Source organism: Eumetopias jubatus, unplaced genomic scaffold, assembly GCF_037043125.1.
Source record: "Eumetopias jubatus isolate StellerSeaLion01/CBP00866 unplaced genomic scaffold, mEumJub1_p1.0 scaffold_2, whole genome shotgun sequence".
Classification (NCBI taxonomy): Eukaryota; Metazoa; Chordata; class Mammalia; order Carnivora; family Otariidae; genus Eumetopias; species Eumetopias jubatus.
In genome coordinates this window covers 160013062-160033733 of record NW_028274808.1, presented here as the reverse complement: position 1 = coordinate 160033733, position 20672 = coordinate 160013062, and the positions used below count along the sequence as shown (strand labels likewise).

Genomic DNA, 20672 nt, shown 5'->3' with positions numbered 1-20672 from the left:
GGTGAGAATTTTTGCATCCATGTTCATCAAGGATATTGGTCTGTAATTCTCGTTTTTGATGGGGTCTTTGTCTGGTTTGGGGATCAAGGTAATGGTGGCCTCATAAAATGAATTTGGAAGTTTTCCTTCCATTTCTATTTTTTGGAACAGTTTCAGGAGAATAGGTATTAATTCTTCTTTAAATGTCTGATAGAATTCCCCTGGGAAGCCATCTGGCCCTGGGCTTTTGTTTCTTGGGAGATTTTTGATGACTGCTTCAATTTCCTTAGTGGTTATAGGTCTGTTCAGGTTTTCTATTTCTTCCTGGTTCAATTTTGGTAGTTGATACATCTCTAGGAATGCACCCATTTCTTCCAGGTTATCTAATTTGCTGGCATAGGGTTGCTCATAACATGTTCTTATAATTGTTTGTATTTCTTTGGTGTTGGTTGTGATCTCTCCTCTTTCATTCATGATTTTGTTGATTTGGGTCATTTCTCTTTTCTTTTTGATCAGTCTGGCCAGGGGTTTATCAATCTTGTTAATTCTTTCAAAGAACCAGCTCCTAGTTTCATTGATCTGTTCTACTGTTCTTTTGGTTTCTAGTTCATTGATTTCTGCTCTGATCTTTATTATTTCTCTTCTGCTGCGTTTAGGCTTTATTTGCTGTTCTTTCTCCAGCTCCTTTAGGGGTAGGGTTAGGTTGTGTATTTGAGACCTTTCTTGTTTCTTGAGAAAGGCTTGTATTGCTATATACTTTCCTCTTGGGACTGCCTTTGCTGTATCCCAAAGATTTTGGACAGTTGTGTTTTCATTTTCATTGGTTTCCATGAATTTTTTTAATTCTTTAATTTCCTGGTTGACCCATTCATTCTTTAGTAGGATGCTCTTTAGCCTCCATGTATTTGAGTTCTTTCCGATTTTCCTCTTGTGATTGAGTTCTAGTTTCAAAGCATTGTAGTCTGAAAATATGCAGGGAATGATCCCAATCTTTTGGCACCGGTTGAGACCTGATTTGTGACCTAAGATGTGATCAACTCTGGAGAATGTTCCATAGGCACTAGAGAAGAATGTGTATTCCGTTGCTTTGGGATGGAATGTTCTGAATATGTCTGTGAAGTCCATTTGGTCCAGTGTGTCATTTAAAGTCTTTATTTCCTTGTTGATCTTTTGCTTAGATGATCTGTCCATTTCAGTCAGGGGGTTGTTAAAGTCCCCCACTATTATTGTATTGTTGTCAATGTGTTTCTTTGCTTTTGTTATTAATTGCCTTATATAATTGGCTGCTCCCATGTTCGGGGCATAGATATTTACAATTGTTAGATCTTCTTGTTGGATAGACCCTTTAAGTAGGATATAGTGTCCTTCCTCATCTCTTATTACAGTCTTTGTTTTAAAATCTAGTTTGTCTGATATAAGGATTGCCACCCCAGCTTTCTTTTGGTGTCCATTAGCATGGTAAATGGTTTTCCACCCTCTCACTTTCAATGTGGGGGTGTCTTTGGGTCTAAAATGAGTCTCTTGCAGACAGCATATTGATGGGTCTTGTTTTTTAATCCAATCTGATAGCCTGTGTCTTTTGATTGGGGCGTTTAGCCCATTTACATTCAGGGTAACTATTGAAAGGTATGAATTTATTGCCATTGTATTGCCTGTAAGGTGACTGTGACTGTATATTGTCTGTGTTCCTTTCTGATCTATGCTGCTTTTAGGCTCTCTCTTTGCTTAGAGGACCCCTTTCAATATTTCTTGAAGGGCTGGTTTCGTGTTTGCAAATTCCTTTAGTTTTTGTTTGTCCTGGAAGCTTTTTATCTCTCCTTCTATTTTCAATGACAACATCTTAGCTGGATATAGTATTCTTGGCTGCATATTTTTCTCGTTTAGTTCTCTGAAGATATCTTGCCAGTCCTTTCTGGCCTGCCAGGTCTCTGTGGATAGGTCTGTTGCCAATCTAATATTTTTACCATTGTAGTTTACATATCTCTTCTCCCGAGCTGCTTTCAAGAGTTTCTCTTTGTCTCTGAGACTCGTAAGTTTTACTATTAGATGTCGGGGTGTTGACCTATTATTATTGATTTTGAGAGGGGTTCTCTGTGCCTTCTAGATTTTGATGCCCGTTTCCTTCCTCACATTAGGGAAGTTCTCTGCTATTATTTGCTCCAGTATACCTTCTGCCCCTCTCTCTCTTTCTTCTTCTTCTGGGATCCCAATTGTTCTAATGTTGTTTCGTCTTATCGTATCACATATCTCTCGGATTCTGCCCTCGTGATCCTGTAGTTGTTTCTCTCTCTTTTTCTCAGCCTCTTTATTTTCCATCATTTGGTCTTCTATATCACTGATTCTCTCTTCTGCCTCATTTATTCTAGCAGTTAGTGCCCCCATTTTTGATTGCACCTCATCAATAGCCTTTTTGATTTCGACTTGGTTAGATTTTAGTTCTTTTATTTCTCCAGAAAGAGTTTCTCTAATAACTTCCACACTTTTTTCAAGGCCAGCTAGTATCTTTAAAGTCATGATTCTGAACTCTAGGTCCGACATCGTACTAATGTCCGTATTGAGTAGGTCCCTGGCTGACGGTACTACTTCTTGTTCTTTTTGCTGAGGTGATTTTTTTCGTCTTGTCATTTTGTCCAGAGGAGAATAGATGAATGAGAGAACAAAATGCTAACAGGTTTACAACGTCCCCAGCAAATATACTGTATACAAATCAGAAAAGACCTGAAACCAGGGGAAAAGAAAGGGAAAGAAAGACAAAAGAAAGGGAAAAGAAAAAAAAGATAAAAACAAAAACAGAACAATACAAAAAAAGCAGAATATGATCAAATATGATCAGGCTAGTGCATAGATCAGTGCCACACACTAGATTTTGGGCGTATTTTGGTCTGTTAGAAAAAAGTGCCTCCTAAAATTTTAAAGGAAGAAAGACATATATGTACAAAATAAGGGTTGATACAATGAAGGGAGAGAAGATGATTGTAAAGATGAAAATTATAAAAGATTTTAGAAAAGGAATTGATAAGATAAGAAGTTGTTTGAAAAAAGAAAGAAGAAGATTTAAGAAAAAAAAAAGGGAGAGAATGTGATCAGGCAGGAGACTAGAACAGAGCCATACACTAGTGATTTAGGGTATATTTTGATCTGTTAGAAAAACTGTATCTCAAAATTTTAAAGAGAGAACAACTTATATATATATGCCAAAAATAAGGGTAACTACTATGAAGGGATAAAATATGACTCTAAAAATGAAAAATAAAAAAAAAATTTTTTTTAAAAAGAGATTGATAAGATGTTCGTTGAAAAAGGGAAAAAGAAAAAGAAAAAAAAACAGTTAACAAAAATTAACTTTGATGAACTAATGAATCATGGTAAAAAAAAGCCATGAATTCTATGTGCAGTATTCCCCCAGCGCTGGAGTTCTCCCGTTCTCCTTGATCAATAAACTTGGTCTTGGCTTGCTGGCTGTTCGTGCTGTTCTTCTGGGGGAGGGGCCTGTTGCTGTGGTTTCCAAATGTCTTTGCCGGAGGCTGAATTGCCCCGCCCTTGTCGGTCCGGGCTAAGCAAGCTGCTCGGGTTTGATCTCAGGAGCTTTTGTTCCCTGCAAGCTCTCGGTACAGCCTTGGAGGACCAGGGCAAAAATGGTGGCCTCCCAATCTCCACCCAGAGGAGCTGAGAACTCAGGGCCCCGCTCCTCAGTGCGCCCACAGAGAAAAGCAGTCAATCACTCCCGTCTCCCCGGTCTCTGGCCGCACTCCGTGCTCACCCGGCCTGTGACCGAGCATTTCTATCTCTGGCACCCGACCCCGTGTGGAGTCTCCAAACCCAGCAGAACCCTGCGGTGCACTCCTGCACCGCTCCTCCCCGGGAAGGAAGGGGAGTCTCCCCGGATCTGCCGCCTGTTGTGTCCCTGCTGGAGGAGCAGTGGCCCGACTGTGCCCCGGATCACAGTTTATGGCAACCCTGAGCTGAGAGCCCGCGCCTCGGCTCCGTCTCTGCAGCCAGCTTCCCCACTACGATACCTGGGAGCTCTGGCACACCCAGGCACCCCCGGTCTTTCTGTGACCCCAAGGGTCCTGAGACCACACTGTCCTGGGAGGATTCCACCCCCTGCTTAGCCACTGGAGCGACGTCCCTCAGTGGAGCCGACTTCTAAAAGTTCCGATTTTGTGCTCTGCGGCTCTATCACTTGGCAGAAGCGGCCGACGGAGGCCCCCTCCCCCGCCGTCTATCCTCCCGAATATCGCCTCGGATTCACTTCTCCGCACGTCCTACCTTCCAGTAAGTGGTCGCTTCTCTGTTCAGAGAGTTGTTGCTACTCTCCTCTTCGATCTCCTGTTGAGTTTGTAGGTGTTCAGAATGGTTTGATCCCTATTCAGCTGAATTCCTGAGACCAGACGAAATCCAGGTCTCCTACTCCTCCGCCATCTTGCCCCCTCCCCTTTGTTTTGGTTTTTGGTAGTAGCCATCCTAATGAGTGTGAAGTTATACCTCACTGTGGTTTTGATTTACATTTCCCTAATGATTACTGATTTTGAGCATCTTTTCATGTGCTCATTGGCATTTGCATATCTTCTTTGGAGAAATGTCTATTCAAATCCTTTGCCTGTTTTTTAATCAGGTTGGATGCTCTTTAATGTTGAATTTTAAGAGTTCTGTATATATTCTGGATATCATTTTCTTATCAGATATTTGATTTGCATGTATTTTCTTCCATTCCTTCAGGTGCCTTTTCACTATGTTGATATTGTCCTTCAATGAAGGACAATAATTTTAATTTTTTAAAAAGAGTTGTATTTTATTTATTTGAGAGAGAGAGAGGGCATAAGTAGGCAGAGTGGCAGGAAGAGGGAGAAGGAGAAGCAGGCTCCCCGCTGAGCAGAGAGTCAGATACGGGGCTTGATCTTAGGACCCTGGGATCACGAACTGGGCCAAAGACAGATGCTTAATGACTGAGCCACCCAGGCACCACCAAAAGTTTTAATTTTGATGAAGTCAAACTTAATTTTGTTTTGTTTGCTGTGCTTTTGGTGTCATATGCAAAAAATTATTGCCAAATTCAATGTCATCAAGCTTTTTCCCTATATTTTAAGAGTTTTATACTTTTAGCTCTTATGTTTGGGTCTTTAATATATTTTGAATTTATTTATTTTAAAAATAATTTTTATAATTTAATTGAAAAAACACATAACATAAAATTTACTGTCTTAAGGTATGGGGGTTTATGGCTTCAACATATGAATTTGAGGGGGACACAGTTCAACCCATAATGGCAGGATTTCCACCCTTAGGCTGTATTGACATCTGTAAACCAAAGTGATCTTTAAGCAAATATTCTTTAATTATCTGATTTATCTGCATAAATCTCTTGAACAAATTGAGCCCAAACCAACCAACCAACCAACCAAACAAACAAACAAATAAACAAACAAACAAAAAATTCTGGCTTCTTTCCTTTCATGGTATATTTTATGATCTGTGTAACTGCAGTGACTAATCCCCCACCCCAAACCTGAAACCCCCAACATTCTACTTGGCTTCTCCTCAAAGAAACAGCAGCTTGAAGAGTCACCAAACTAGGAGCTTCTGTATGTTTGAGTCACACATATACTCTGAAGTGGCTTCTTTAGGGGCGCCTGAGTGGCTCAGTTGGTTAAGTGTCCGACTCTTGATTTCAGCTCAGGTCATGATCTTGGGGTCGTGAGATCGAGCCCTGCATTGGGCTCTATGCTTAGCAGGGAGTCTGCTTGTCCCTCTCCCTCTGCCCCTCCACCCACTCTCTCTCTGTCTCTCTCTCTCAAATAAATAAATAAATAAATAAAAATTTTAAAGTGGCTTCTTTAAAAACTATCGTAAAAACACTATCATTGAATTGACCATCATGACCATTTTGTGGTATACAGGTCATTAGTATAAAATACGTTTGCATTATTGTGAAACAGAGCTCCAGAACTTTTCATCCTGCAGAACTGAAACTCTATATCCATTGAACAACAACTCCATTTTTCCTCTCACCCGAGCTCCTGGTAACCACCATTCTACTTTTACTATATCAATGAATTTGACTGCTTTAAACACCTCATACAAGTGGAATCATACAATATTTGTTCTTCTGTGTCTGCCTGTATTGCATGGATGTGGGTTTTTGTGATTCGTCCTGCATAACCAACCACCCCGACCTGCATGGTACGCAGGCAGGCTAAAAAATGTTGTTTGTGAGACTTGTGCTGCAGAAGTAACCTTGGGAGCCTGATCAGTTGACATGTTGGTCTCCAGGTCAGATTGGCCCTTCTGGTCTGGACACCAAGAGCTGTCAGTCTTACCTTGCATCCCCCCCAGCTTCAGGCTGGGCTGGCCCCCCAGAATGGAATCCAGAAGGGGAGGCAAGCACACCTAGCTCACACTTCTTGAAGATGTAAGGACATGATAACATAGGAATGCAGCTCGCTCCAAACTGCACGTAGGCAAACAAATGTTTAACTTCAGAGCCCATCATTTGCTCTATAAATATGGCCCTTGTGGGATTGGTCAGTTGGAAGTCTCACCTGAGGGGAGGACATTCCGACGACGAGGCCTCTCGATTGGGACTGGCTGTCTCCACAGGGCTTCCCCAGTGGATGAGACTGGATGTTTTAAGTATGTGATTTGATGTCATTTTGTCTTATTCTCCTTTACTGCTTACTATTGCCCTCATCTATGCACAGGCTTCCCTTTTCTTCTTTTCTGTTTCTATTAGATTTTTATAATATCAATAAAGTGGTTTTTCCCCTTCGAAATTGAGAGTGCAGCTGCTGTGAATCTTTTGTTTAGAACACTGCCTTATTTCACTTAGCATGTTTTCAAGGTTCATCCATTTTGTAACATGTGAAAGGTTGCATGGTATTCCACTGTGTTTATATACCACATTTTGTTAATCGGTTCATCCACTAATGGACATTTGGGTTGCTTCCACCTCTTGGCTGTTGTGAATAGTGCTGCTAAGCATATGGATGTGCAAATGTCTCTTTGAGATCCTGCTTTAATTTCTTTTGGATATATATCCAGAAGTAGCATTGCTGGGTCATATGGTAGTTCTATTTTTAATTTTTTGAGGAACCGCCGTACTGTTTTCCGTAGCGGTTGTACCATTTTTTACAATCCCACCAAGAGCATAGAAGGATTCCAACTTTCCATATTCCTCCCAATGCTTGTTATTTTCTGTGATTTGTTTGTTTGTTTTTTGTAGTAGCTCTCCTAATGGTGTAGAGTAATGTCTCATTGTGATTCTGATTTGCATTTCTCTAATGATTAGTGATACTGAACATCTTTTTAAACACATGTTGGCTATTAGTATATCTTCTTGGGAGAAATTTCTATTCAAGTCCTTTGCTCATTTTTAAATTGGATTATTTGATTTTTTGTTGTTTAGTTGTAGGAATTCTGAATATATTCTGAATATTGTTTACTTGTAGGAATCCTGAATATATTCTGAATTGTGTCCCTTATGGGAAATATCATTTGCAAATACTTTCTCCCATTCTGTAGGTTGCCTTTCACTTTGTTGATTCTGTTCTTTGATGCACAGAAGTTTTCAATTTGTTTTGTTCCTGTTTGTCTATTTTTTCTTTCATTGCTTATGCTTTTGGTGTCATATCCAAGAAATCATTACTGAATCCAATGTCATAAAGATTTTCCCTATGATTTCTTCTAGGAGTTATATATTTTTAAGTCTTACATTTAGGTCTTTAATCCATTCAGCGTTACTCTTTGTTTATGGTGTAAGGTAAGTGTCCAACTCTATTCTTTTGTATGGGGATATCCATTCTTCCAAACTGGATATTCAGTTGAAGTTACTGTCCTTTCCCTATTGAATGCTCTTGGCACACTTATTGAAAATCATTTGAGGGGCCCCTGGCTGGCTCAGTCAGTAGAGCATGTGACTCTTGATCTCCAGGTTATGGGTTTGAGCCCCAAGTTGGGCGGAGAGAATACTTAAAAATTTTTTTAAAAACTTAAAAAAAAAAAGAAAAAAGAAAGTCATTTGACATTTATTTCTGGGCCATCTGTTCTATTCTATTGTTCTGTACATCTGTCTTTCTGCTAGTACCACTGTTTTGATTTGTAGTTAAGGGTATTCTTTTTCGTTTGTTATATAATGTATTATTTGTTTCAGGGATACAGGTCTGTGATTCATCAGTCTTACACAATCACAGTGGTCACCATAGCCCATACCCTCCCCAATGTCCAACACTTAGCCACCCCATCCCTCCCACCCTCCACCCCCCCCAGCAACCCACAGTTTCTTTCCCGAGATTAAGAGTCTCTTAAGATTTGTCTCCCTCTCTGGTTTCGTCTTGTATTTTTTCCTTTCTTCCCCATGATCCTCTGCCTTTTTTCTCAAATTCCACATATCAGCGAGATCATATGATCTTTTTTTTAAAAGATTTTATTTATTTATTCATGAAAGAGAGAGAGAGAGAGAGAGGCAGAGGGAGAAGCAGGCTCCCAAGGAGCAGGGAGCCCGATGCGGGACTCGATCCCAGGACCCTGGGATCATGACCTGAGCTGAAGGCAGACGCTTAACCATCTGAGCCACCCAGGGACCCGAGATCATATGATTATTGTCTTTCTCTGATTGACTTATTTTGCTTAGCATAAATACCCTTTAGTTCCATCCATGTCGTTGCAAATGGCAAGATCACATTTTTTTTTATGGCTGCATAACATTCCATTGTATATATGTATACACACACACACACACACACACACACACACACACACACACACACACACCACATCTTCTTTATCCATTCATCTGTCAATGGATATCTGGGCTCTTTTCAGAGTTTGGCTATTGTGGACATTGCTGCTATAAACATCGGGGTGCATTTGCCCCTTAGGGTCACTACATTTGTATCTTTGGGGTAAATCCCTAGTAGTGCAATTGCTGGGTCATAGGGTAGCTCTATTTTCAACTTTTTGAGGAACCTCCATAATGTTGTCCAGAGTGGCTGTACCAGCTTGCATTCCTACCAACAGTGTAGGAGGGTTCCCCTTTCTCTGCATCCTCACCAAAATCTGCCATTTCCTGACTTGTTAATTTCAGCTATTCTGACTAGTGTGAGGTGGTATCTTACTGTGGTTTTGATTTGGATTTCCCTGATGCTGAGTGATGTTGAACACTTTTTCATGTGTCTTTTGGCCATTTGGATGTCTTCTTTGCAGAAATGTCCATTCATGTTTTCTGCCCATTTCTTGATTGGATTATTTGTTCTTTGGGTGTTGAGTTTGTTGTTATTTATAGATTTTGGATATTGGCCCTTTATCTGATATGTCATTTACAAATATCTTCTCCCATTCTGTCAGTTGTCTTTTGGTTTTATTGACTGTTTCCCTTACTATGCAACAGATTTTTATCTTGATAAAGTCCTAATAGTTCATTTTTGCCCTTGCTTCCCTTCCCTTTGGCGATGGGTCTAGGAAGAAGTTGCTGCAGCCGAGGTCACAAACATTGCTGCCTGCCTTCTCCTCTAGGATTTTGATGGATTCCTGTCTCACATTTAGGTCTTTCATCCATTTTGAGTCTATTTTTATGTATGGTGTAAGGAAATGGTCCAGTTTGATTCTTCTGCATGTGGCTGTCCAATTTTCCCAACAGCATTTGCTGAAGAGACTGTCTTTTTTCCATTGGATATTCTTTCCTGCTTTGTTGAAGATTAGTTGACCATAGAGTTGAGGGTCCATTTCTGGGTTCTCAATTCTGTTCCATTGATCTATGTGTCTGTTTTTGTGCCAGTACCATACTGTCTTGATGGTTACAGCTTTGTAATAGAGCTTGAAGTCCAGAATTGTGATGTCACTGGCTTTGGTTTTCTTTTTCAACATTCCTTTTGCGATTCAGGGTCTTTCTGGTTCCATACAAATTTTAGGATTATTCGTTCCAGCTATGTGAAAAAAAATTGATAGTATTTTGATAGGGATTGCATCGAATGTATAGATTGCCCTAGGTAGCATAGACATTTTAACAATATTTGTTCTTCCAATCCATGAGCATGGAATGTTTTTCCATTTTTTGGGGTCTTCCCCAATTTCTTTCATGAGTGTTCTATAGTTTTCTGAGTACAGATCCTTTGCCTCCTTGGTTAGGTTTATTCCTAGGTATTTTATGATTTGGGGTGCAATTGTAAATGGGATTGACTCCTTAATTTCTCTTTCTTCTATCTTGTTGGTGTATAGAAATACAACTTATTTCTGTGCATTGATTTTATATCCTGCCACTTTACTAAATTCCTGTATGAGTTCTAGCAGTTTTGGGGTGGAGTCTTTTGGGTTTTCCACATAAAGTATCATATCATGTGCAAAGAGTGAGAGTTTGACTTCTTTTTTGCCGATTCAGATGCCTTTATTTTTCTCTTTGTTGTTTGATTGCTGTGGCTAGGACTTCTAATACTATGTTGAATAGCAGTGGTGAGAGTGGACATCCCTGCCATGTTCCTGACCTTAGGGGGAAGGCTCTCAGTATTTCCCCATTGAGAATGATATTCGCTGTGGGTTTTTCATAGATGGCTTTTATGATATCAAGGTATGTACCCTCTATCCCTACACTCTGAAGAGTTTTAATCAAGAAAGGATGCTGTACTTTGTCAAATGCTTTTTCTGCATCTATTAAGAGTATTATATGGTTCTTGTCCTTTCTTTTATTAATGTAGTATATCACATTGACTGATTTGCAGATGTTGAACCACTCTTGAAGCCCAGGAATAAATTCCACTTGGTCGTGGTGAATAATACTTTTAATGTACTGTTGGATCATATTGGCTAGTATTTTGGTGAGAATTTTTGCATCCATGTTCGTCAGGGATATTGGTCTGTAGTTCTCCTTTTTGATAGGGTCTTTGTCTGGTTTGGGGATCAAAATAATGTTGGCCTCAAAAAATGAGTTTGGAAGTTTTTCCTTCCATTTCTATTTTTTGGAACAGTTTCAGAAGAATAGGTATTAATTCTTCTTTAAATGTTTGGTAGAATTCCCCTGGGAAGCCATCTGGCCCTGGGCTCTTGTTTGTGGGGAGATTTTTGATAACTGCTTCAATTTTCCTTGCTGGTTATGGGTCTGTTCAGGTTTTCTATTTCTTCCTGGTTCAGTTTCGTAGCTTATACATCTCTAGGAATGCATCGATTTCTTCCAGATTGTCTAATTTGTTGGCATATAGTTGCTCATAATATGTTCTTATGATTGTTTGTATTTCTTTGGTGTTGGTTGTGATCTCTCCTCTTTCATTCATGATTTCATTTATTTCGGTCCTTTCTCTTTTCATTTTGATAAGTCTGGACAGGTGTTTTTCAATCTTCTTAATTCTTTCAAAGAACCAGCTCCTAGTTTTGTTGATCTGTTCTACTGTTCTTTTGGTTTCTATTTCATTGACATCTGCTCTCATCTTTACCATTTCTCTTCTCCTGCTGGGTTTAGGCTTTATTTACTGTCCTTTCTCCAGCTCCTTTAGGTGTCGGGTTAGGTTGTGTATTTCAGATCTTTCTTGCTCCTTGAGAAAGGCTTGTATTGCTATGTACTTTCCTCTTAGGACCGCCTCTGGTGCATCTGAAAGATTTTGAACAGTTGTGTTTTCATTTTCATTGGTTTCCATGAATTTTTTAATTCTTTAATTTCCTGGTTGACCCATTCATTCTTTAGTAGGATGCTCTTTAGCCTCCATGTATTTGAGTTCTTTCCAAATTTCCTCTTGTGATTAAATTTTAGTTTCCAAGTGTTGTGGTCCAAAAATATGCAGGGAATGATCCCAATCTTCTGGTACCAGTTGAGACCTAATTTGTGACCCAGGATGTGATCCATTCTGGAGAATGTTCCATGTGCACTGGAGAAGAATTTGTATTCTCTTGCTTTGGGATGGAATGTTCTGAATATATCTGTGAAGTGTATCTGGTCCAGTGTGTCATTTAAAGCCCTTATTTCCTTATTGATCTTTTGCTTAGATGATCTGTCTATTTCAGTGAGGGGGGTGTTAAAGTCCCCCACTATTATTATATTGTTATCAATGTGTTTCTTTGCTTTTGTTATTAATTGCCTTATATAATTGGCTGCTCCCATGTTAGGGGCATAGATATTTACAATTGTTAGATCTTCTTGTCGGATAGACCCTTTAAGTAGGATATAGTGTCCTTCCTCATCTCTTATTACAGTCTTTGGTTTAAAATCTAATTTGTCTGATATAAGGATTGCCACCCCAACTTTCATTTAGTGGCACTAATAGATCACAAATGGGACACTTGTTTACAATATAATAGATGAAGCAAATAAGGCTGAGCGTTGCCTTATTCTGCCTTGAACAGGACCTTGAATGACTCTAATTTTTCCTTCTCTACGTATGTCCACAAATGAGTGAGAAAGGGCCATAAGTATTAGATTTTGTGGGTTACAAGTAAATTTTAGTAACTAGTTGAATTCACAATTATGGAATCTGCAAATAATGATCAACTGTATATAGAAGTAAAATACATGCAACAATAGCACAGAAGCTGGAAGAGAAGCTTTCACTGAGGGATACTGTTGTGAGGTTCTTATACAATAGGTAAAGTCCTTATGCTATAGGTGGTATAATACTATATTTATACTACAGTTGGTATAGTATTTCTTGAAGGGAGACTGGTAATAAGGATGCATACTCTAAACCAAAATGCACTAACCAAACCAAGCCAAAACAAAACAGAAGAGACAAAAAGATATGCAACTAATAAGCTAATAAAGATTATATAAAATGGAATAATAAAAAGTAATGCTAGTGAGATATCAAGGACTATGGGAACCAAACAGTTCATTAATGAAAACATAATGACTGAAGAAAGAAATAGACTGAATTTGAAGTATTGTTTTATATTCTGAGCATATTATTATTATTAGATTATATTTATTCATTTGAGAGAGAGAGAGAACAGAAGCAGGGAGAGAGGCAGAGAGAGAGGGAGATGCAGACTCCCCGTTGAGCTGGGAGCCCAATGTGGGGCTCAATCCCAGGACCTGAAGATCATGACCCAAGCCAAAGGCAGACATTTAACCATCTGAGCCACCGAGGCACCGCTTTTCTGAGCATATTATAAGATGGACATACTGGTGGGATACCTGAGTGGCTCAGTCGGTTAAGTGTTTGCCTTTGGCTCAGGTCATGATCTCAGGGTCCTGGGATTGAGCCCCACATTGGGCTCCTTGCTTAGCAGGGAGCCTGCTTCTCCCTCTGCCTGCCACTCCCCCTGTTCATGCTCTCTCTCTGACAAATAAATATATAAATCTTTTTTTTTTTTTTAAAGAAGAACAAACTGGAATTTCTTCTGGGGAGGAAAGCCAGTACATGCAGTGTTGGTGTTTGTTTCCCCTTCTTCCAAGAATAGTATGGCTCCATCCTCTCCTTATGTAACCCTAATCACCAAGAGCTTATATTGTTGAGGGATAACTGCCCTGGCATAAGGCAGTTTTTAGTCTAGGATGTAATTTTTTTCCATCTGATTAGTTTGTGATGATTACCTGGTGTCACCATGCTGGAATATTTCATGTTATGTTTGAAATAAAGTCTTCAGGGCTACTCACTAAGTAATGCCAACCTATTTCCATGGAATTAACTAAGAGCAAACCTCAAAAACTACTCATGGATTTATGCACAGAGCCAATGTGGACAGCCTTTCTGAAGAGATGAGGAATATATTAGTAAATGTAAAAAGTGAAGAGTTAAAAACATATCTTTGAAGAAAACATATTTTTAAAAAATGCTGGGAAATATAGTCACCCAAATATTAATATAAAGTTTACTGAGATGGAGTTTTAGAAATGCTAATTCATAAATGTAAAATTGCTTCCCCAAACTGTAAAGAGCTAGGAAAAAATCACAAAGAATAAAAATAATCACAAAAAAATGTTAATTCTTGTTACCTGTTTGGAACGATTGTTCTGGAAGACACTAAAAAAAAAGTTGTGTTTGGATTAGTTCTTGAGTAGCATAAGAATACTGTGCATTAAGAATGAGTTCTTGGTCAGTGTCTGAAATATTTTTATTTTATTTTTGAATTTATTATTTCCTCTGTAGTGTGATATATACAGAGACATCTAAGACAGGGATATATACAGAATGTTTGTGTTTTTTAAAAACACTTTCCTCCATGTTGAAAGCTTTATAGCACCAAACAATTTCTCTTCAATTGTTTTTATTTCCTAGACTTTCCTTATGAAGTTGAAGTTGGTAAATCTCTTCCTCAATAGCACACAGAATCGGGTATGGTCTGAGAAGTGGCCATGCCTTAGCAAAAGTTCCATTCTAAACATCCATTTCTGATAAAAATTCTTAGTATGCTAGAAACACAAATAATAATAATAATAAGTGTTATTATTATTATTATTTTAAGTAGGCTCCATGTCCAGCATGGAGCTCAACATAGATCTTGAACTCCCAACCCTGAGATCAAAACTGAGCTAAGATTAAGAGTTGGACACTTAACCTACTAAGCCACCTGTGCACCCCCAGAAAGAAGTTATTTTAAACTTGATAAAGGATATTTGTCAGACTCTAATGGTAAATATCTTCCTGAGTTGTGAAAAATTTACAACATTCCCATTAAAGCTGGGAACAAGAAAAGCTGCCCACTGTAATCATTTTACTTAATGCTTCTGTTAGGTTCTAGCAAGCCATAAGAAAGGAAAATGAATCAAGAGGTACCAATATTGGGACACCTGGGTGGCTTAGTCAATCGAGTGTCTGCCTTCGGCTCAGGTCATGATCCCAGGGTCCTGGGATCTAGTCCCACATTGGGCTCCCTGCTCAGCGGGAAGCCTGCTTCTTTTCTGCCTGTCAGTCCCCCAGCTTGTGCTTTCTCTTTCCTTCTCTCTCTTTCTGACAAATAAATTTAAAAAAAATTTTTTTTAAAGAGGTACCAATATTAAAAAGGAAGAGATTTAATTATATAAACGTAAATATGTGTATATATATTTGTGCAAAGACCTAAATTGTTACTCAGATGCATAGGAAAAGTTACCAAAAAGTTTCCAAGCTTTTGAACTCATGAAGTCCAACAGCTCAATAACATTCCTCAAAAAAGCTATTTGGTGGGCAGAAAGCATGTACTTTTCTTTCAGTCTACTGAGAAATTCACAAACCTGTAGGTAATTGTGTAAACCACGTGTAAATCATTCTGAAATTCAGAATACAGTATTTTTTTAAAAATAGAAGTGGTCTATGTAAAATTAAGTAGATTCTGAATTTACAGACTATGTTGTTCTCTAATAGACCTTGAACTTAAAATGAAGAAATATAATACCTTTTTTCTTTGTATTCCTTTTAAGCAATACAAATGAAATCATATATTTCTCAGACCTCTCATAAAGCTGCACAATTTCATAGGTTATATTTAAAAATAAGCCTTACTTCAATCTTATCAAGAACTTCAAAACTGTGATGCTTGGTTGGCTCAGTTGGTTAAGCGTCTCTTTCAGCTCATCTCATGATCCCGGGGTCCTGGAATCAAGCCCTGCATGGCGCTCCCTGCTTGGCAGGGAGCCTGCTTTTCCCTCTCCCTCTGCCTGCTGCTCCCCCTGCTTGTGCTCTCTCTCTGTCAAATATATAAATAAAACCTAAAAAAAAAAATAAGAACTTCAAAACTTTTCCACCACTTTGAAGTGACTTGCTGCCATGAAATGCATACTGAACTAGAAGATTAAAGCCTCTCCTGGGTTTTAGCTCTCACTCCTTTACCTATGAGCTGTGTGTCCTTGGGCAATATTTAACCTCTCTGATCTGCAGTTTCTTTTATCTGTGAAGTTGAGGGTTGTAAAGATTAAATGAGATAACTTATGCACAGTGCTTTGCAAGCTATAAAATGCTGTGCAGATATTGCATTTTGAGGCAGGGTAACCAAATCCCAACAGCTGTGGAGGATTGAAAATAAAAGATAAAATTTTTATATCGTGGGCTTTGTGCAATAAACAAGAAGATGGAAAGAATGGTAACAGATGTTGAGATTTTGTCATCAGAGGTGTGGCTGAAGGAGTTAAGGCTCCTAAGCTAAGGAGCCACAAGCTCAGGGTGCAGAGGTGAGGCATCATGATTTACCTCCTGCCCTGTGGAAGTCCTACTGTATTATTTGACTTTCAGTAGTGTCAGGATTTGCTGGGGTGGCAATCCTTATATCAGACAAACTAGATTTTAAACCAAAGCCTGTAATAAGAGATGAGGAAGGACACTATATCCTACTTAAAGGGTCTATCCGACAAGAAGATCTAACAATTGTAAATATCTATGCCCCTAACATGGGAGCAGCCAATTATATAAGGCAATTAATAACAAAAGCAAAGAAACACATTGACAACAATACAATATAGTGGGGGATTTTAACACCCCCCGACTGAAGTGGACAGATCATCTAAGCAAAAGATCAACAAGGAAATAAAGACTTTAAATGACACACTGGACCAAATGGACTGCACAGACATATTCAGAACATTCCATCCCAAAGCAACAGAATACACATTCTTCTCTAGTGCCCATGGAACATTCTCCAGAATAGGTCACAAATCAGGTCTCAACCGCCACCAAAAGATTGGGATCATTCCCTGCATATTTTCAGACCACAATGCTTTGAAACTAGAACTCAATCACAAGAGGAAAGTCAGAAAGAACTCAAATACATGGAGGCTAAAGAGCATCCTACTAAAGAATGAATGGGTCAACCAGGAAATTAAAGAAGAATTAAAAAATTAAAGAAAAGCAAAGCTGACGGCATCACAATTCCAGACTTCCAGCTCTATTACAAAGCTGTCATCATCAAGCCAGTATGGTACTGGCACAAAAACAGACACATAGATCAATGGAACAGAATAGAGAGCCCAGAAATGGACCCTCAACTCTGTGGTCAACTCATCTTTGACAAAGCAGGAAAGAATGTCCAAGGGCAAAAAGACAGTCTCTTCCACAAATGGTGTTGGGAAAATTGGACAGCCACATGCAGAAGAATCAAACTGAAACATTTCCTTACACCACACAAAAAATAGACCTGAAATGGTTGAAAGACCTAAATGTGAGACAGGATTCCATCAAAATCCTAAAGGAGAACACAGGCAGCAACCTCTGTGACCTCGGCTGCAGCAACTTCTTCCTAGAAACATCGCCAAAGGCAGGGGAAGCCAGGGCAAAAATGAACTATTGGGACTTCATCAAGATAAAAAGCTTTTGCACAGCAAAAGAAACCATCAACAAAACCAAAAGACAACCGATAGAATGGGAGAAGATATTTGCAAATGACATATCAGATAGAGGACTAGTATCCAAAATCTATAAGTAACTTATCAATCTCAACACCCAAAGAACAAATAATCCAATCAAGAAATGGGCAGAAGACATGAACAGACATTTTCTCAAAGAAGACATCCAAATGGCCAACAGACACATGAAGAAGTGCTCAACATCGCTCGGCATCAGGGAAATCCAAATCAAAACCTCAATGAGATACCAACTTACACCAGTCAGAATGACTAAAATTAACAAGTCAGGAAACGACAGATGTTGGCGGGGATGCGGAGAAAGGGGAACCCTCCTACACTGCTGGTGGGAATGCAAGCTGGTGTGGCCACTCTGGAAAACAGTATGGAGGTTCCTCAAAAAGTTGAAAATAGAGCTACCATATGATCCTGCAATTGCACTACTGAGTATTTACCCCAAAGAGACAAATGTAGGGATCCGAAGGTGTACGTGCACCCCGATGTTTATAGCAGCAATGTCCACAATAGCCAAACTGTGGAAAGAGCCTAGATGTCCATCGGCAGATGAATGGATAAAGAAGAAGTGGTATATATATATATATATATATATATATATATATATATACACACACACACAATTGAATATTATGCAGCCATTAAAAGGAATGAGATCTTGCCATTTGCAACAACGTGGATGGAACTGGAGGGTGTTATGCTGAGCGAAATAAGTCAATCAGAGAAAGACATGTATCATATGAGCTCACTGATATGAGGAATTCTTAATCTCAGGAAACAAACTGAGGGTTGCTGGAGTGGTGGCGGTTGGGAGGGATGGGGTGGCTGGGTGATAGACACTGGGGAGGTTATGTGCTATGGTGAGTGCTGTGAATTGTGCAAGACTGTTGAATCACAGATCTGTACTTCTGAAACAAATAATGCAATATATGTTAAGAAAAAAAAAAGAAGATAGCAGGAGGGGAAGAATGAAGGGGGGGAGAGAGCCATAACCTTTTCTGCTCGCGAGTCCTTTTTTTTTTTTTTTTTTTTTTGTCCCTGTGCTTTGATAAGACCACGGTTTTTGGCACCGAACAGATCTCAAAGAATTTTCTTGGCCGTCGGCTCCGAACCCCACCACGACAAACAACATCAAAAGCAGGAGGGAAACCTTGAACGTAAGGTATTTCATGCACGGAGTTTGTAAGGAAGGAGATAACTGTCGCTACTCACATGACCTCTCTGACAGTCCTTACGATGTAGTGTGCAAGTATTTTCAGCGAGGATACTGTATTTACGGAGACTGCTGCAGGTATGAACATAGCAAGCCTTTGAAACAGGATGAAGTGACTGCTGTAGATCTAACTGCAAAATCATCCCTTGCTGCTTCCTCAAGTCTCTCATCAGGCGTTGGACCAGTTGTTGAAATGAATACGGGCGAAGCCGAGTCAAGAAATTCAAACTTTGCAACTGTAGGAGCAGGTTCAGAAGACTGGGTGAATGGCATTGAGTTTGTTCCTGGGCAGCCCTACTGTGGCCGTATTGCCCCTTCCTGCACTGAAGCATTCCCGCAGGGCTCAGTGACCAAGGAAGAATTGGAGAAAGAGCAAACAGCAGCAGAAACCAAGCAGCAGCTTTGCCCCTATGCTACGGTCGGAGAGTGCCGGTACGGGGAGAACTGTGTGTATCTCCACGGAGACTCCTGCGACATGTGTGGGCTGCAGGTCCTCCATCCGACTGATGCCGCCCAGAGATCGCAACATATAAAATCTTGCATTGAGGCCCATGAGAAGGACATGGAGCTCTCATTTGCTGTCCAGCGCAGTAAGGACATGGTGTGTGGCATCTGCATGGAGGTGGTCTATGAAAAAGCCAACCCCAGTGAGCGCCGCTTTGGGATTCTCTCCAACTGCAACCACACTTACTGTCTCAAGTGTATTCGCAAGTGGAGGAGTGCTAAGCAATTTGAGAGCAAGATCATAAAGTCCTGCCCAGAATGCCGGATCACATCTAACTTTGTCATTCCAAGTGAGTACTGGGTGGAGGAGAAAGAAGAGAAGCAGAAACTCATTCAGAAATACAAGGAAGCAATGAGCAACAAGGCGTGCAGGTATTTTGATGAAGGACGTGGGAGCTGCCCATTTGGAGGGAACTGTTTTTACAAGCATGCGTACCCTGATGGCCGTAGAGAGGAGCCACAGAGACAGAAAGTGGGAACATCAAGCAGATACCGGGCCCAACGAAGGAACCACTTCTGGGAGCTCATTGAGGAAAGAGAGAACAGCAACCCCTTTGACAACGAAGAAGAGGAGGTTGTCACCTTTGAGCTGGGCGAGATGTTGCTTATGCTTTTGGCCGCAGGTGGGGACGACGACCTGACAGACTCTGAAGACGAGTGGGACTTGTTTCAGGATGAGCTGGAAGATTTTTATGACTTGGATCTATAGCAGCTTGACGTGGCATGTGAACTGGTCTGCTGAGCCTCAGACAGTAGCTGTCCCCTGAGGTGGGGTGGCAGTGCCCGAGTTTCTCTCCTAGGCAGGCCGATCAACTCCAGGTGCTGTCGTGATCCTACTTACCCAGGGCCTGTCTCAATCCCTCACCTTTTCCCAAGGAGTGTGTTTTTTTCTCTGTTAAAAAAAAAAAGTTACAAAAATAAATCTTAAAGCTAAAAAAAAGAAAGAATGAAGGGGGGGAAATTCGAGGGGGAGACAAACCATGAGAGACAATGGACTCTGAAAAACAAACTGAGGGTTCTAGAGGGGAGGGGGGTGGGGGGATGGGTTAGCCTGGTGATGGGTATTAAAGAGGGCACGTTCTGCGTGGAGCACTGGGTGTTATGCACAAACAATGAATCATGGAACACTGCATCAAAAACTAATGATGTAATGTATGGTGATTAACATAACAATAAAAATTTAAAAAATAGTGTCAGGTTTTTAAAAATGTTTTATTTATTTATTTGAGATAGAGAGAGAACACACAAGTGGAGGGAGGGACAGAGGGACAAGCAGACTCCCCACTGAGCACAGAGACCGATGTAGGCTCCACCTGGGGCTGGAAGCGGGGCTGGATCCCAGGACCCCGAGATCACTACTTGAGCTGAGGTCAGATGCTTAACCAGCTAAGCCACCCAGGTTCCCCTCAATAGTGTCAGATTTTTAAAAAATATTTCTCTTTTATTCACACACAAGTTGTCAATCTCCCCTCACCCATTTTTCTTTCCTCATAACATTCCCTTAACCTAAAAACCAGAAAGGGGGAAGGCTATCTTCAGATGGGCCCTTGGCTGACTTCTCCACTTGTAGAATCTTTCCAAAGAGGGGTAGTTGGCATTTGGATGTGGCCTCAGAACATAAGTCAGCACATGTATGGGGGGGATGGGGAAGGCTGGGGAGGAATCTGAAGTATATGGAAATAGAACAGAAGGACAACAGACAATTGTTCAACCTTTGAGCACATATGCACTGGAAGGTAT

The 20672-nt window shown here is 40.1% G+C and overlaps 1 pseudogene; it reads left to right on the top strand.

Moving 5' to 3' along the window:
- Positions 1–18381: 18381 nt before the first annotated feature.
- On the top strand, positions 18382–19854 carry LOC114206761 (E3 ubiquitin-protein ligase makorin-1 pseudogene; annotated as a pseudogene).
- Positions 19855–20672: the final 818 nt, after the last annotated feature.